We start from the raw sequence: 16,117 nt of genomic DNA, 5'->3' as shown, positions 1-16,117 counted from the left end.
CTTTTTGTGTATCGACAGTAGACTGTGTGGTCGTGGAAGACTTGCTGCTGCTTGGCCAATGCATAGAGGCCTTGTCTGCTATCCAAGACAGAATCTGCTCTCGCTCTTCTGGCTTCCACACACATTTACGTTGCAGACAGGGAAATTTTTCCAGGAACATAGTGGATGCATCAAGTTTCTTCTGACCTGATACAGAGCCTTCTCACGCACCACTGACAACACCACATTCACGTCCCTTAACAGGCTTTTTTGGCATTTTGGGTTTTGTTGACAGATTTTCAGATGTTGCTGGCAGAAGTCAAGCTAGCTGTCATAGCCAAAATAGTGGATAAAATGGCCTGGTGCGTGCTTACTAGCAGGCAGTAGGTAATGTTTGGACTACTACTTTGTGTAGTGCACTAAATGCTTTTTTAAGTGGATGTATGTGGACAGAAGGCAGGCTGTCACCCCAAAAACAGCGAGGAAAATTGCCTGGTGCGTGCTTGGTAGCAGGCAATAGGAAATGCTTGGACTACAGCTTTATGTAGGGCACTAAACGCTTTTTTAAGTGGACTAATGTGTACAGAAGACAGGCTGTCACCTCAAAAACACCGGGGAAAATGGGCTGGTGCGTGCTTGGTAGCAGGCAGTAGAAAATGTTTGGACTACTGCTTTGTGTCGGGCACTAAAACGCTTTTTTAAGTGGACGAATGTGGACAGAAGGCAGGCCGTTACCCCAAAAAGAGCGGGGAAAATGGGCTGGTGAATGCTTGGTAGCAGGCAATAGGAAATGTTTGGACTACTGCTTTGTATAGTGCACTAAATGCTTTTTTAAGTAGACTAATGTGGACAGAAAGCAGGCCGTCACCCCAAAAAGAGCGGGGAAAATGGGCTGGTGCATGCTTGGTAGCAGGCAGTAGGAAATGTTTGGACTACGGCTTTGTGTAGTGCACTAAATGCTTTTTTAAGTGGACTAATGTGGATAGAAAGCAGGCCGTCACCCCAAAAAGAGCGGGGAAAATGGGCTGGTGCATGCTTGGTAGCAGGCAGTTGGAATTGTTTGGACTACTGCTTTGTGTAGTGCACTAAATGCTTTTTTAAGTGGACTAATGTGGACAGTAGGCAGGCCGTCACCCCAAAAAGAGTGGGGAAAATGGGCTGGTGCATGCTTGGTAGCAGGCAATGGGAAATGTTTGGACTACTGCTTTGAGTAGGGAACTAACCTCTTTTTTAAGTGTACAAATATGGACAGAAGGCAGGCGGTCACCCCAAAAAGAGCGAGGAAAATGGGCTTGTGCGTGGTTTGTAGCAGGCAGTAGGAAATGTTTGGAGTACTGCTTTGTGTAGTGCACTAAACGCTTTTTCACGTGGACTAATGTGGACAGAAGGCAGGCTGTCACCCCAAAAACAGCAGGGAAAATGGGCTTGTGCGTGCTTGGTAGTAGGCGGTAGGAAATGTTTGGACTACTGCTTTGTGTAGGCCACTAAACGCTTTTTTAAGTGGACTAATGTGGACAGAAGGCAGTCTGTCACCCGAAAAACAGCAGGGAAAATGGGCTGGTGCGTGCTTGGTAGCAGGCAGTGGGAAATGTTTGGACTACTGCTTTGCGGTGGGCACTAACTGCCTTTTTAAGTGGACCAATGTGGACAGCAGAAGCCAGGCTCTGACCCTTAAAACAGTGGGGAAAATAGACCAAAGCTTTTTAAAAAAAAGGCAGCACAAAATGCTGCTCTCTGTGCTGGAAAAATATTGCTTTGCCTCTGACAAGAGCTGTTTTAAAATGGACACTGAAAGAACACTTTAACCTCTCCCTACCTAATACATAATCTCTCCCTCCCTGTACTCTGACTTTGTTGTGTGCATTCAGCTCTGAAAAGAGCTATTTTTTGGTGGCATTATGGAGCTAGTGAGCGGCTCCTTTAAACACTGAAATAGTATACACTGCAGGTAGCCCTTATCCCTTTCGCAACCCTGGGATTTTCCGTTTTTGCATTTTCGTTTTTTGCTCCCCTTGTTCCCAGAACCAAAGCGTTTGTTTTTTTTGGTCAATATGGCTGTGTGAGGGCTTATTTTTTGAGGGACGAGTTGTACTTTTGAACGACATTACTGGTTTTACCATATCGTGTACGGGAAAAGGTTCTTTTTATTTAAGTGGTGAAAAAAAATTCCAAAGTTTGGTAAAAAAAAAAAAAAATGGCACCATTTTTCAAGACCCGTAGCGTCTCCATTTTTCGGGATCTGGGGCCGAGTGAGGGCTTATTTTTTGCATGCCGAGCTGATGTTTTTATTGATACCATTTTGGGGTAGATTCGATGTTTTGATCGCCTGTTATTGCATTTTGTTGCAATTTTGTGGTGACCAAACAACGTAATTCTGGCGTTTAGAATTTTTTTATCATTACGCCGTTTACCGATCGGATTAATTCTTTCTTTATGTTAATACATCGGGCGGTTCTGAACACGGCAATACCAAATATGTGTATGTGGAGTTTATTTTTTATTATTTTATTTTGAATGGGGCGAAAGGAGGGTGATTTAAACTTTTATATTATTTTGATTTTTTTAATATTTTTAAAACCATTTTTTTTTCACTTTTTGCTTGCTTCTATAGTCTCCATAGGAGACTAGAATCAGCACTTGTCTGGTCGCCTCTGCTACATAGTGGTGATCAGCAGATCACCGTTATGTAGCAGAAATGCTCCTGTGCTATGAGCACCGACCACTAGGTGGCGCTCATAGCGATCAGCTCATGACAAACACTAGAGTCTGCTGCAGACCCAGGGTTGTCATGACCACCCATCGGTGACCCACGATCACGTGACGGGGTCACCGATGGGCGGGGTAATTGACGCGCTTCCGGCGCTGCGCTGTTAAATGCCGCTGTCAGAGATTGACAGCGGCATTTAACTTATTAACAGCCGCGGGTGGATTGTGATTCCACCCACGGATGTTGCGGGCACATGTCAGCTGTAATAATCAGCTGACATGTGTAGGTTTCAGTGCGGGCTCAGTGCCGGAGCCCTCAACGAACCGGGGGTTACAGCATGGTGCGTACTAATACATCCCAGGCTGTAAAGTGGTTAAAAGGGCTTTTGTTTAATCAAGAGGCCTAAACACTCTCCCTAGCAGCTCAGTGATCTCTCCCTATGCTTATAGAACCCAGGCTCCAGACGCAATGTGCACAAAGTGGCGGTGGCAGGGCTTAAATAGACCCTATGACGCTGGGCGGCCAGCCAGTCACAGTAATGACACAACCAAGATGTCCGTGGCATTACTATGATTGGTTAAGAAGCCCAGCATGTTTAGTGGCTGCAAAGGAGGCGCCAAAACTGCAGGGCGGGACATCCAAATATAGCGAGGCGAGTACACAAATACTCGCAATATAGCGAGTAACCTGAATAGCGTACTATAGCGAATAACGAATAGTAAATACACTCGCTCATCACTAGTCACACCCTCTGGTAAGAAAGACTAAGGGTGTTTTTATATTGCTTTTAGGCACCTTAGTGGCTCACACTGGGGCTTACATTCGAACCCCCCGCAAAACGGGATTCGGACGTATGCGCTGATGGGGCCATAGACTATAATGGTGCCAGCAGAGCGAACGTGCACTTTGATGTGCAACATTTTTGGGCATATATGTCTACTGAAGGCGGACATACACAATCTACTATGTCTGAGTGTCTGCCTCCAGTAGGCGTTTTACTACTTTTTTACTACTTCCTTTTTGATTATGCTTCATTTGAGAATCCTAGTGCATGCTGGGATACTCAAATTAAGCGTCATAAGGGGGCTGAGGATGCAATCACTGCCACAGCCTCTATCTACTCCATGAAATGAAGTGTTATCAGTGACCTTCATTTCAGGGGCTGGGATATTCCCAGCTCTGTCACTGTGAGATGTGCACAATGACAATGGACTCTCTCTGGCTCAAATCTGTACTAATGAGCCATCAACAGATCGCATTGTCATTGTGCACATGGCACAGTGACAGAGCAGGGACTAGTCAAGCCCCTGAAGCAAAGGTCACTGATAACACTTTGTGACAGTTACCGCAGCCTCTGCCCCCTAATTATGCTTCGTTTGAGTATCCAAGCATGCACTGGGATTCTAAAACTAAGCATCATCAAAAAGGAAGTAGTAGAAATTAAAGTAAAGCAGTTAGTGTAGTTAAGGAAGGATAGAGACTTTTTTTTTTTAATTTCAAAAACGTTTAAAAACCCTAATCCATAATTGAACACACAAATATAAGTGAATACCTGATCCAATAATTAAATAATTGCTTATAACTATGTATAACTATGGCAATGATAAGCACATAAAAAGGATACTGTCCCTCCTTTTTCCCTTAACTATTTCCCTACCTGGCCACGGAAGTTGGCACCCTATGCTAATACGATGTGGCGCCCCAGCTCCCAGACGACTAACCCGCTGTTTCCCTGGGTAGCCCTAGTAAATAATCCTGGGATTGACAATGGACACAGCTGAGGGGTACAAGAATTATATACAGCAAACCGATAATCCAGGAGGGAGCAAGGGAAGATTTATGTCTCAGGTATAAATCATAATACACTTAAAGATAATGCTGATAAAAATACAAGATGTGTCATGCAAAATTATGCTACTCATCTGAATCCCATACATCTACACGTTTCGACCACTTTCAGAGGTTTTTTAAGAGGCTCTAAAATGCTGTAGCATGACGCTCTGATACCAATGGATGTTGACTCATTTCACACACTATAAATGTCACTTCCTTATTGTGACATCATACATCCATCCATACTAGAGATTAATCGGATAGCATTTCAGTTTAGGTTCCACTGTCCTTAAATATCTCCCTTACTTAAGAATCATCATCCTCTGCAAATTGCCTCTTTAGAAAGGAATAGGACTAGAACTCTTGTGCCACCTATTGGATGTAGCAATCCTAAAAGTCAATATTGACCCTTTAACGAGTCTTGCCACATGATTTAGGATAAATGTCAAACCAGAATCTCAATTTGCAGACACAGCTTGCAGACTTGACCATCCCTTTCATGACAAGGCCAGATGCGTCATCTGATGTGGTGTCCGCATTACTTATTGTCACATGACCTCATCCACATTTCTCCTGTACAATCTGACAGCATCATCAGTCACATGATCATCTGCTGGGCAATCACTTTATTAATGAATGGCTGATCTCCCTGCCCTGGAAGTAATGAGTGGAGCCTCTCTACTGGCATCTGACGTAACTGCCTTCCGCCATCACAACATGTACTTATAATTAGAGATGAGCGAGCACTAAAATGCTCGGATGCTCATTACTCAAAGTGAGCAATTCCTAATGCTCGGGTGCTCGTTTTGAGTATAATGGGAGTCAGTGGGAAATCCGAGCATTTTCCGGCAGACCCTACAAGGAAGTCTAGGGGGCAGTATAAATGTTCAAAGGATGGGAAAAGTGCTGAATGAGTGGAGAGCAACATGGGGAAGACACAAAGCATTTCTGACTCCCAGATTGCTGCTGAGAACAATGTAGTGACACTTTTCCCCACTTTAAAGACTGACAATAAAACATTCCAAATCGACGAGAAATTGCATTTTACAGGAAAAAAGTGTTAAACGTTTCTCCTGTTTAGTAACTTATATATAAGGCAAATTTTAAAAAGGATTTAAAAAAATATATAATTTAATTAAACAAAAATTGAATTTTTTTATTAAAAAATAGGAAATTTCAGTGTAATTTATATAGGAAGCAAGAACTGACAAAAATTAGTGACTCAGAGGAATTCAGATGCACCCTACATTAGACATAAAGGAGGGCCTCATACACATTCTGTTCAAATTATCATCTACTGGTACTCATAATCTCATTAAGGCTATGCACTAAGTGCAAATCCTGCTAAAAATAACAAAAAGGGTCATCCATGCACCCTTGAAGGCACTAACTATATAGCCTCATTCAAATATTGTGAACAAATTGTAGTTATGGTACTCCTACACTCATAAAGGCTTTGCACAAAGCGCCAAGCCAGGAAAAAAACATAAGTAGGGTCTAACTGGTCTGGGAGGTGGAACCTCTGAGCAACTATACAAAGGGGCAGTCCTTGTAAGGAAGCGGGTGGCTCCCAGGGAAGGCGGGCAGGTAGTCACGGCAAGTGACAGGGACAGTCTCTGGGTAGAAGGGGCAGGAAGTCACGGCAAGTGACGGGGACAGTCTCTAGACAGGCGGATGGTCATGGCAAGTGACAGCAGGGTAAGAGTCTCTAGACGGGCAGGTGGTCACGGCAAGTGACAGCAGGGAAAGAGTCTCTAGACGGGCAGGAGGTCACGGCAAGTGACAGCAGGGAAGAGTCTCTAGATAGGCTAGCAGGCAGGTAGCAGGAGAGCGCTCCCAGGTGAGCGGGCAAGAGTCTCTGGACAGGTAGGTGGTCACGGCAAGTGACGGCAGGGCCTCCAGGTAGGCTAGCAGGCAGGTAGCAGGTGAGCGCTCCCAGGTGAGCGGGCAAGAGTCTCTGGACAGGCAGGTGGTCACGGCAAGTGACGGCAGAGCCTCCAGGTAGGCTAGCAGGCAGGTAGCAGGTGAGCGCTCCCAGGTGAGCGGGCAAGAGTCTCTGGACAGGCAGGTGGTCACAGCGAGTGACGGCTAAGCCTCCAGGTAGGCTAGCAGGTAGGTAGCAGGTAAGCGCTCCCAGGTGAGCGAGTAAGAGTCTCTGGACAGGCAGGTGGTCATAGCAAGTGACGGCTAAGCCTCCAGGTAGGCTAGCAGGCAGGTAGCAGGTGAGCGCTCCCTGGTGAGCGAGTAAGAGTCTCTGGACAGGCAGGCAGGTATCAGGCAGGTATCTGGCAGGTACTTCCTGGTCCGCAGGCGGACTGATCCATAGACAGACTGGCAGGTTCTGGTAGGCAGACTGTCAGACCACAGGATAGCAAGCAGGTAAGCAGATATCAGGCAGGTATCAGGCAGGTATCAAGCACGAATCTGGCTGGTGACTGGCAGGTAACTGGTAACGGGACCTGAGGGCTGAAGCAGAGTTGAAAGGCTTTGCAACAACATTGCTCGGGCACCTCCATTTTGGAGGAGGTGCCTTATATATGGTGAGGTCCTCCGGCCATTGGCCGGGGACTCCTTAGGACGGCACGCGCGGCCCCTTTAAGAGAGGGGGAGCGCGTGCGCGCGCGCCCTAAGCACAGAGGCCGGGAAGCAGCGCGCGCTGCCAGCAGAGCGGGAGGAAACCGCCGGGCACGGAGCGGAGAGGTGAGGGGAACGGCGTCCCTGTCTGGCAGGAGGCAGGGACGCCGACGCTACATTACACCCCCCTTTAGGCCCCCCCTTTTTTAGGCCAGAGAGAAATTTATCAAGGATGAGCGGGGCATGGATGTTCTCCCGGGGCTCCCATGTTCTCTCCTCAGGACCAAACCCCTTCCAATCCACTAGAAAAAAGGACTTTCCTTCTACCCTTTTGGTGGCCAGAATGTACTCTACCTCAAACTCGTTTTCAGCGGAAACCGGAGCAGGAGGCGTACCTCTAGACTTGGAAAAAGAGTTAAGTACCACGGGTTTGAGTAGAGATACATGGAAGGAGTTAGGAATCTGCAAGTTGGCTGGGAGTTTCAATTTATAGGCCACCGGGTTGATTTGTTTGATAACTTCCAGTGGGCCGATGAACCGAGGCCCTAACTTGTAGGAAGGAATCTTGAGCCGGATATACTTGGACGAGAGCCAGACCTTATCTCCAGGACGGAATTGTGGTGGTTCCAGACGTCTTTTGTCAGCCTGTTTTTTCATCCGCTCGGATGACTGAAGAAGTGCGGATCTGGTACTTTCCCAAATGGAGGAAAATTCGTTAACGAGAGATTCCGCAGCCGGATTGTCCACCGAGGTGGAGACGGGAAACGGGGTCCGAGGATGCTGACCGAAGACTACAAAAAACGAGGATTTGGAGGAAGATTCGCTCTCGTGATTATTGTAAGAAAATTCGGCCCACTGTGAAAGAGCCACCCAGTGGGAATGGTGAGCATTAACAAAGTGCCGGAGGTAACTGGTTAAAATTTGGTTGATCCGTTCTACTTGGCCATTGGACTGTGGGTGATATGCAGAAGAAAAATCCAAGGTGACCCCCAGCAGTTTACACATGGCTCGCCAAAAACGAGAGGTGAACTGAACCCCTCGGTCGGATACGATGTGGAGAGGAAGACCGTGTAGACGGAAGACATGATGGATAAAGTCTTTAGCTAACTCTGATGCAGACGGGAGACCCGGCAGGGGAATAAAGTGAGCCATTTTGGAAAAGCGGTCAGCGACCACCCATATGACCGTACAACCGGCAGAGACAGGGAGGTCCGTTATAAAGTCCATAGCTATATGCTGCCACGGGGCAGCAGGTACAGGAAGAGGAAGGAGACGGCCGGCTGGCAGATGTCTCGGAACCTTGTTGCGGGCGCAGGACACACAGGCTGAAACAAAGTCTATTACGTCCTTGTGCAGGGTAGGCCACCAGTAATGCCGGGAAATAAGCTGGAGGGTCTTTTTCTGACGAGCGTGGCCAGCTAGCTTGGACGAGTGTCCCCAGTGTAGAACCTTCTCACGATCAGGAACAGTTACGAATGTCTTACCAGGTGGAAGACGATTTAGATTCACGGGGGCCACCTGCATTACTTTGGCGGGGTCGATGATGTGTTTAGGCTCCTCCTCAAGATCAGAGGCCAAAAAGGATCGGGATAAGGCATCAGCTTTGATGTTTTTGTCAGCCAGGCGAAAATGTAGAATGAAATTAAAGCGGGCGAAGAACAAGGACCACCGGGCTTGGCGCGGGTTAAGTCTCTGGGCACTCAGGAGGTAAGCCAAGTTCTTGTGGTCCGCGTAAATTATTACCGGGTGAAGAGTCCCCTCGAGCAGGTAATGCCACTCCTCCAGTGCCAGCTTAATGGCCAACAATTCTCGGTCTCCTATAGAATAGTTGCGCTCAGATGAGGAGAAGAGTTTGGAGAAGAAGCCGCAGGTTACCATTCTTCCGGAAGACGACTTTTGGGTAAGTACTGCTCTGGCTCTGGAGGAGGAAGCGTCGACTTCTAGAAAGAATTGTTTGTTGCTGTCCGGACGATGCAGCACAGGGGCGGAGGAAAAAGCTCGTTTTAAAGAAAGGAAGGCCTCCTCTGCTTCGGGCGGCCGTTCTCTGGGATTAGCGCCCTTACGGGTGAGCGCCGAGATAGGGGCAGTCCGGGAAGAGAAGTGCGGAATGAAGAGGCGGTAGTAGTTGGCGAAGCCCAGGAACCGCTGAATAGCCTTCAACACCTCTGGTCGGGGCCACTTCTCGATGGCAGACAGTTTCTCAGGGTCCATTTGTAGGCCGGCCTGAGAGATTATGTAGCCCAGAAACGGAAGCGAGGTCTGCTCAAAGAGGCACATCTCATATTTAGCGAAGAGGTGGTTCTGCCTGAGCCTGAGCAGGACCTGACGAACGTCCCTCCGGTGAGTGAGAAGATCCAGAGAGAAGACCAAGATGTCGTCCAGGTACACCACCACGCAGAAGTAGAGAAGGTCATGGAAGATGTCATTGACCAACTCTTGAAAGACGGCGGGAGCGTTACAGAGTCCGAAGGGCATTACAAGATATTCATAGTGGCCATCCCGGGTGTTGAATGCCGTCTTCCATTCATCCCCCTGACGGGTACGGACCAGATTATACTCCCCACGGAGGTCCAGCTTGGTGAAGATTCTAGCCCCCCTCAGACGGTCAAATAATTCAGGAATGAGCGGAAGGGGGTATTTATTCTTCACTGTGATCTGGTTAAGGGCTCTATAGTCTATACAGGGACGGAGTGAGCCTTCCTTCTTTTTGACGAAGAAGAAGCCTGCTCCCGCCGGGGAGGTAGATTTCCGGATAAATCCCCGGGCCAGATTCTCCTCAATATATTCAGACATGGACCGGGTCTCAGCAGCGGACAAAGGGTAAATACGCCCACGGGGAGGAGTAGCGCCAGGCATCAGGTCAATTGGGCAGTAGTATGGTCTATGAGGGGGTAATGTCTCTGCTTCTTTTTTATTAAAGACGTCCGCAAAAGACCAATAGGGAGCTGGTAGGCCGGGTAGATTGTCTGGGGTAGGAGAAGGATGAGCAGGATGAACGGGAACTAAACAAGTCTTATGGCAGTCCTGTCCCCAGCGAAGAACTTCTCCGGTCTGCCAATCAAGCACGGGTGCGTGTTTCTGGAGCCAAGGTAGGCCTAGCAAGAGGGCGTAAAAGAGTCCAGGCAGAACATGGAAGCAGATGATCTCAGAGTGCAGCATTCCCACCTGCAGAGTTATGGATTCGGTGATGAGTTGGATGGGATGTGGTAAGAGGCCCCCATCCACGGCGGCGACAGATAAGGGTACAGCCAGAGGTTTGGTGGGAATGCGGTATTTCTCTACCAGGGACTGAGAAATGAGATTTCCGGCAGCTCCAGAGTCAAGTTGAGCCAGTTCAAAATAACGGTTCTCACCGCAGATGATAGAGACCGATAGCATTAGAGATGGAGAGGGTTTATTTCTGTCTAGGGTGACCTCTCTGAGCGATCCTAGACACAGGCGTTTCCCGACCTCTCTGGGCAGGAACGGATCCGGTGCTCCTTACTACCACAGTAGAAGCAGCTCCCCTCGGCACGGCGTAATTCCTGATGGGTCTTGACCATCTTGGTCTGGTCGACCTGCATAGGCTCGGGTGAGTGCGCCGGTGGAGTAACGGAGGAAGTGACGGATCTCTGGAAGGTAGGGGCAAGGCGTGGAAACCTCCTCTCATGGGTGACCTCTTTGGTGCGCTCCTGGAACCGGATGTCAATCCGGGTGGCAAGTGTAATTAAGTCGTCGAGAGTGATAGGAATGTCCCGACCGGCGAGTTCATCTTTAATACGGCCAGACAGACCCTCCCAGAAGACGGACACCAGGGCGTCGTTATCCCAGGCAAGCTCCAAAGCAAGGGTACGGAACCGTATGGCATATTGGCCCATGGTGAGACTTCCTTGGCAGAGGCATAGCAGAGATGAGGCGGATGAGGTCCTCCGTCCTGGTTCGTCGAAGACCTTCCGGAAAGCCAAGAGAAAGGCTGGCAGATTGAACACCAGGGGGTCTCCTCTCTCCCATAGAGGATTTAGCCAAGCCAGCGCCTCCCCCGTGAGATGGGACATGATGAAGGCTACTTTGGCTCAGTCGGTGGAAAACTGGTGTGCCAACAGTTCGAAGTGCAGAGTGCACAGGTTAATGAAGCCCCGTGCCTGACCGGGATCTCCGCCAAAACGAGGCGGGGCGGTGAGGCGGGGACCGGGAAGAGATGCCATGGAATTGATGGGCAGCGGCGCTGCCGGGGTAGGAGTCGTGCGACTGGAAGCCGGTCCCGAAGATGTAGACAGTGTGTCCAGGCGGGAGTTAACACTACGCAGGTGGCTCAGGATTGACTCCTGTGGGGACCTCTGACGGGACAGTTCATGGCATAGGTCCGAGAGCGAGGGAGCTTGGGTGCCACCGGGTTCCATGGCCCGAGCAAACTGTAACGGGTCTGGGAGGTGGAACCCATGAGCAACTATACAAAGGGGCAGTTCTTGTAAGGAAGCGGGTGGCTCCCAGGGAAGGCAGGCAGGTAGTCACGGCAAGTGACAGGGACAGTCTCTGGGTAGAAGGGGCAGGAAGTCACGGCAAGTGACGGGGACAGTGTCTAGACAGGCGGATGGTCACGGCAAGTGACAGCAGGGTAAGAGTCTCTAGACGGGCAGGTGGTCACGGCAAGTGACAGCAGGGAAGAGTCTCTAGACGGGCAGGTGGTCACGGAAAGTGACAGCAGGGAAGAGTCTCTAGATAGGCTAGCAGGCAGGTATCAGGTGAGTGCTCCCAGGTGAGCGGGCAAGAGTCTCTGGACAGGCAGGTGGTCACGGCAAGTGACGGCAGGGCCTCCAGGTAGGCTAGCAGGCAGGTAGCAGGTTAGCGCTCCCAGGTGAGCGGGCAAGAGTCTCTGGACAGGTAGGTGGTCACGGCAAGTGACAGCAGAGCCTCCAGGTAGGCTAGCAGGCAGGTAGCAGGTGAGCGCTCCCAGGTGAGCGGGCAAGAGTCTCTGGACAGGCAGGTGGTCACAGCGAGTGACGGCTATGCCTCCAGGTAGGCTAGCAGGTAGGTATCAGGTAAGCGCTCCCAGGTGAGCGAGAAAGAGTCTCTGGACAGGCAGGTGGTCACAGCAAGTGACGGCTAAGCTTCCAGGTAGGCTAGCAGGCAGGTAGCAGGTGAGCGCTCCCAGGTGAGCGAGTAAGAGTCTCTGGACAGGCAGGCAGGTATCAGGCAGGTATCTGGCAGGTACTTCCTGGTCCGCAGGCGGACTGATCCATAGACAGACTGGCAGGTGCTGGTAGGCAGACTGTCGGACCACAGGATAGCAAGCAGGTAAGCAGATATCAGGCAGGTATCAGGCAGGTATCAAGCACGAATCTGGCTGGTGACTGGCAGGTAACTGGTAACGGGACCTGAGGGCTGAAGCAGAGTTGAAAGGCTTTGCAACAACATTGCTCGGGCACCTCCATTTTGGAGGAGGTGCCTTATATATGGTGAGGTCCTCCGGCCATTGGCCGGGGACTCCTTAGGACGGCGCGCGCGGCCCCTTTAAGAGAGGGGGAGCGCGCGCGCCCTAAGCACAGAAGCCGGGAAGCAGCGTGCGCTGCCAGCAGAGCGGGAGGAAGCCGCCGGGCACGGAGCGGAGAGGTGAGGGGAACGGCGTCCCTGTCTGGCAGGAGGCAGGGATGCCGACGCTACATAGGGTCATTTATAGACACTAGAAAGCAACAACTGGAGGGCCTCATTCAAATATGGAACATTAAAAACACTTTATGTGCTGCTATCATTTGATGGTGTGTAAAAGTTGAGTCTATGGCAGGCTTTGTTCATTGCAATCAGAGTGAGCCTATCAGCACTTTCTGTTGACAGGCAAAAGTGTCTGTCTGTTGTGACCCCACTCTGGCACTAACAATCCGCTCAGACAAGATGCTAGTGGCAGGGTAGCACAACACTTCCAAGGCATGGAGGGACAGCTCATGCCAGGTGTCCAGCTTTGAGACCCAATAGCTGAAGGTTGTAGAGGAATTAGGGAGTACGCTGGTTTGGTCAGCCAGGTATTGTTTGACCATATTTTAAAACTTTTCTCTCCTTGTCAAAAATATCCGGTCATGGGGGCCTGGATGCTGGGAGGGTGTCATGAAATTGGCCCAGGCCTTTGACAGTATGACCCTGCCTTGGCTGTACCAGGTGTGTGTTTCCCTCACCTCTCCTCCTTGGTTGGGCAAGGAAGCTTGCCCCTTGCCACTAGCATTGCCTGATGGGATTTTTTTCAACATAATTTCCACAATGGCCTTCTTGTATAGCACAATTTTAGAAGACCTCTATGCCTCAGGAAGAAGAGATCCAAAGTTCACCTTGTAGCGTGGGTCTAGCAGGGTGAACAACCAGTACTCTTTTTTGTCCAAGATGAATGTAACGCGAGGGTCACAAGAAAGGCAGCGGTACATAAAGTCAGCCATATGTGCCACACTCCCTACAGTCAATACTTCCCTGTCTTCATCATGATGATGACTCTCCATCTGCTACTGTCACGGGTGTGTCGCCACGAAGATCGTCACGAGTACACAGCCTGACTTCTCGCAGCTGACTTGTTGGTGCTTTGTGTTTTTCGGCAGTGAGGGAGTTAATTCTCTCTCTCTCTGTGCTAGACGAGGTCCAGCCTCGCCCAGCTGCAATCAATGCTGCTGTAGTGAGACTCCTTCAAATGCCTGCTGGTCTGTTTGGGAAGTGTCGGTGAAAGCATTTCATTCAGACTAACAGAGCGGATCGTGGTGTTTGGAGTTTCTGAGATAAGTGTATTTGGAGTGTTTTTTCCCTTCCTCGCTTTATCATTTATCTCCTTTCCCGTTGGTGTTCCCTCTGTTGTAGTTGTGTAGTTGTTGTATGCAAGGTGGTTTTGGTTTTTCCCTTGTACTGTCTCGTTCGTCTAAGTACTGTGTGTGGGCATATTATTACTTGTCCCCTTTTGTTGTGATCGGGGTCCTTCTCAGGACTAGATTACTTAGGTGCAGGGATCCTCAGGAGGTAGGGGTTACGCTGGCGGCCTGGACCTCTGTACCTTTAACAGTACCTCCAGGTTGAGGGACTAGTCAGGGCCCCAGCTTAGGGTCAGCTTAGGCCCCCTACCTCCAGTATACAGAGACAGCGTGACATTTTCACCGACCACTTAGTTTTTCTCCAGCTACCATGGATCCAGTAGCCGGTCTAGCTCGGCAGTTGCAGAGTTTGTCCATGGAGCTGGCGGACGTTAGGTCCAAGGTTTTGCATTCTCAGGAGCAAGCCGGACCAGAACCTAAAGTAGCTCTCCCTGACAGGTTCACTGGGGGGGCGGGACAAGTTTTTTGTTTTCCGGGAGGCATGCAAGTTGTACTTTCGGCTGCGGCCTCGGTCATCGGGGAGTGAAGAACAAAGGGTGGGAATTGTCATCTCGCTCCTACAAGGGGACCCACAATCTTGGGCGTTCTCTCTTCCCCCGGGCTCCCCGGCTCTCCAGTCAGTGGATAGGTTTTTCGCTGCTCTGGGACTCGTATATGATGACCCAGATCGGATCTCCCTTGCTGAGTCTAAGTTACGTAGGATCCAGCAGGGAGATCGTCCGGCGGAGGAATTCTGTTCGGAGTTCCGTAGGTGGGCCACGGACACCCAGTGGAATGACCCGGCTCTTAGTAGTCAGTTTTGTCAAGGTTTATCCGACAAATTGCAGGATGTGTTGGCACAGTATGACTCTCCCGCGTCACTGGAAGCCGCTATGGCCCTTGCTAATCGCGTTGACAGACGGCTTCGGGAGAGGTGCGGGATAACTCTACCCCCTGTGATGACTCCACCTCCTACAAGGTCCCCTCATATGGTGGTTCCCCTGGTCAGTCCAGAGGAGCCTATGCAATTAGGAGGGACATCATTTCGGGGGAGGGGACCGGTGGTGCGCCATAAGACAGGAAGGTGTTTCTTCTGCGGGAGAAAGGGACATTTTATTGGGGGGTGTCCATCCCGTCCCTTGCAGAGTGAAGAGTCGTCGGAAAACTGTTGATCCCAGGTTGTGTGGTGGACGGCAATCTGGGAGTAGGTATTTCGTCCCTAGGTTCGTCTCAGTTTCTCGTACCGGCGGAGGTGGTGGTGGGTACGAGAACTGAGAGGATATCTGTTCTTCTGGATAGTGGGGCCGGGGCTAATCTGGTTGATGCTCGGTTTGCCCGGGTTCAAGGTATGCGATTGAGTGAGTTGGCTAAACCCATCCCCATATTCTCGATCGATGCCAGGCCTCTCGGTCAGGGAAGTTTTTTGCAAGCTGTGCATGACGTAAAACTTCAAGTGGGGGCGATACATAAAGAACTGTTGTCTTGCTATGTGTTGGAGGGTCTTCCCACTCCTATAGTGTTGGGCCTTCCTTGGTTAGCTAAGCATAACCCGGTTATTAATTGGCAAACCAGAGAGATAAGCCAATGGAGTAAATTCTGTAATAAAAACTGCATGAACACGGTCATCGGTGCGGTTACTCCTTGGGTCTTACCTCCATTTCTGGCGGACTTTGAGGATGTATTCTCGGAGAAAGGGTGTCAGGAACTACCTCCTCATCGCGAGTATGACTGTTCTGTAAAACTGCTCCCTGAGGCCAAGTTACCTAAAGCTAGGTTGTATAACCTTTCTGGTCCTGAGAGGCAGGCCATGAAGGATTATATTTCAGAAAGTCTGGCTAAGGGGCATATTAGACCTTCATCTTCACCGGTGGCTGCGGGGTTCTTCTTTGTTAAGAAGAAAGATGGAGGCCTACACCCTTGCCTGGATTTCCGTGAACTTAATCGGATTACGGTCCGAGATCCGTATCCGCTCCCACTTATTCCCGATCTCTTTAATCAGATCGTGGGCGCCAAATGGTTCTCTAAGTTGGATCTCAGGGGGGCGTACAATCTGATTAGGATGAAGGAGGGGGATGAGTGGAAGACGGCGTTTAACACTCCGGAGGGGCATTATGAGAACCTTGTCATGCCATTCGGTCTGACTAATGCCCCGGCGGTGTTCCAACACTTTGTTAATGACATTTTTCGCCGCCTGGTGGGACAGTTTGTTGTCATATATCTGGATGAT

Source organism: Phyllobates terribilis, unplaced genomic scaffold, assembly GCF_046119375.1.
Source record: "Phyllobates terribilis strain yellow unplaced genomic scaffold, ASM4611937v1 Scaffold_1__5_contigs__length_1240528914, whole genome shotgun sequence".
Taxonomy (NCBI): Eukaryota; Metazoa; Chordata; class Amphibia; order Anura; family Dendrobatidae; genus Phyllobates; species Phyllobates terribilis.
Note: the sequence above shows the minus strand (reverse complement) of the source record.